The sequence below is a fragment of the Alligator sinensis genome, unplaced genomic scaffold, assembly GCF_000455745.1.
Source record: "Alligator sinensis unplaced genomic scaffold, ASM45574v1 scaffold199_1, whole genome shotgun sequence".
In the NCBI taxonomy this organism is placed as follows: domain Eukaryota; kingdom Metazoa; phylum Chordata; order Crocodylia; family Alligatoridae; genus Alligator; species Alligator sinensis.
The window spans coordinates 1,647,765-1,650,071 of NW_005842008.1; the positions used below are offsets into that span (position 1 = coordinate 1,647,765).

Here is a 2,307-nt window from a genome sequence, read left to right on the forward strand (position 1 = left end):
GGGGCGGGGCCGGGCCGGGCAGAGGGGCTGTCACTGAAGTGAAGTTTTCTTTTCCTTTCAGCTCCCGCGCCGGGTTTGGCCGGCAGGAGCGGGGTCTCAGCGTGGCTTCCTCCGGTGCGGGGCCGCAGGCTCGGATCACCGAGGCCGCATGTGACAAGGTCGCGTAAGGCCCCGGTTTTACCAGTTTCTCAGCCTGTCCAGCCCCGGCTCCCTGGGAACAGGCCCGCTCTTCGCTTCCTTTGCTTTCCTGCCTATGGAAAAACAGGGCAGCCGTTTTCCTCTTGTAAAGAACCTGGGGAGACCATGGCAAGTCCCAGTGTTTGTTTTGGGTTTGTTTTTTTCAACGTGATGGATTCTTATTTGAAGTCCTTGGGCCTGTTTTGTGAAGCTTGTTTGTGCGCTGCAGAGCACTAACGTTGCGTGGCACCTGGCGGAGAACCAGCTGCTGAGTCTGCCTGCGACATGCCAGCCTGTCCTTTCACAACAGCGGTTCTCAACCTCTTTTGTGCCAGGACCCATTTGTAAACATCGATGGCCAGTCCCGACCCAGTGCCCTCACTCTTGACCCGCTGCCCCCCAGGCTCCCAGTGTGTGGGGCAGGGGGAGCCCCAAGCAGCCCCTCCTAGGCTGGAACTCTGCCAGTCTGCAAGGGAGAAGCCAGTTTCCCACATTTTTATCCTTTAAAAGGAGAATCCTTGTTTAAAGTTTGTGACCCTTCCACATATTCTCGCGGCCCACTTTTGGGTCATGACCCACGGGTTGAGAAACGCTGTTTTAGACAAGGGCCTTGATAGGGCTTGGTTATTTCTAGGTTTAACCATACTAGATCCTCTGTGTGAGCTAGTCTAAGAGACTGTGTAGGAACATCAGCCGATAGAGAATGTGCCGTTTCATTTAGTGAGGTCTTATGAGCACATAGTAAAAGACTAGCTGGATGTATCTGAATGTGACCTGCAGAACACTTGTATTCTTTGTGCTACCCTAGCCACCTTTCAGTTTCCGATTGCAGTACAAGGGCTCTTAACTTGCATACCCAGACCTGACCCGAGCAGGGTGTGGGGCCCAGGGCAAATCAGCCCATGCAGGGCCCCTCCCCCGCTCTGATCCCATGGGTCCTGGACCCAAAGAAGCTGCTGCTCCTACCATCAGCAGTGGCGGCCGGGGTGGGGAGGTAGTGAGTGGCTAGACACGGAGTCGTGGCTCTGCCCAGCTCTGTGCCGCCTCTACTCCGCCCTGCTCTGCGGAGACCCCCAAAGCACAGGGCCCAAGGCGGTCACCCCAATTCACCACCCCCTAGGGACAGCCCTGTGCATACCCCCAGGTAGACTTGTGGAGGGAAGTATTCTTTAAAAGCCACAAAAGCTCTGACAGCCCCAGAGCACCCAGCTCTTGGGAACATTGAAGCAGCTTCCCCTGCCACACACCTGGGCACCCCACACAGATTTTGAAGTGCAGGAATGATCTTTATTCAAGTCAGCGTTAATGAGAAGGGCAATTGGAAAATTGCAGTTAGTGTCATCTTCCTTAATGTCCAGCCATTCAGGGGCTTTTCCCCGTGCTCAGGGAAAACTGGGGAAAGGGGACATTGGCCACCGGGTATTTACTAGGCCTGTGCGAATCAGCTAGTATTCACTTCAGATTCAGCCAGTTTGGGGGACAATGATTTGATTTGGTGATTTGAATCACTGTCCCAAATCGATTCAGCTGAATCTGATTCAGAGATTCCGCCGCTGCCAAATCTCCAGTCGCCCTGGCCCATCCCCTGCCTGCTCTTGGAGCCCACCAGTGGCTGCCCCGCTTGTCCCAGCTCCCAGCACTTGGGGAGGGAAAAAAAGCCCCTACTCACTGGGAGCTCCTGGGCAGGGGGATAATTCTTGCTGCCCCACTCTGCATGGGGGGGGCTCTGCACCAGCCCCCTGACCCTCCCTGCTCCCCCAGCTCCCCTCATGGCTGCCCCGCCCGCCCCAGCTCAGACCCTTTAAGAAAAAAATAAATAAACCCCCCCGGACTCACTGTTCCTGCCCAGTGGTGGCGATCCCCGCTGCCCCGCACCATATGGGGGGGTCTGCATGAGCCTCCCGAAGCCCCAAGGCTGCTGCAGGAGCTGGTGTGTCACAGGGTTTTTCTCACTCTTTCTTTTATTTTTCTTAAAGAGCCAGAGCTGGGCCAGGCAGGGCAGCCATGATGGGGGCTGGGGGAGCAAGACAGAGCCCCCCATGTAGTGGGGGGTAGCCGGGATTGCACACCCCCACCCACCCGGTAGCATCCAGTAAGTGGGGGCTTTTTATTAAAGCACCGGAAGCTGGG

General features: G+C 56.3%; 1 protein-coding gene across 2 annotated transcripts in view; it reads left to right on the top strand.

Annotated features, from left to right (window-relative positions):
- The window catches only part of CCDC18 (coiled-coil domain containing 18), an 80,946-nt gene that overhangs the window by 23,562 nt on the left and 55,077 nt on the right, over nt 1-2,307 (top strand). Inside the window, exon 1 of one of the 2 annotated variants that reach the window (XM_006021837.3) lies at nt 67-306. The exons of the other annotated variant lie outside the window; for it this stretch is intronic. The gene's annotated coding sequence lies outside the window, so the exon portion shown is untranslated. Of the gene's footprint in view, nt 1-66; nt 307-2,307 lie in introns of those variants that run through there. 2 annotated transcript variants of the gene reach the window in all.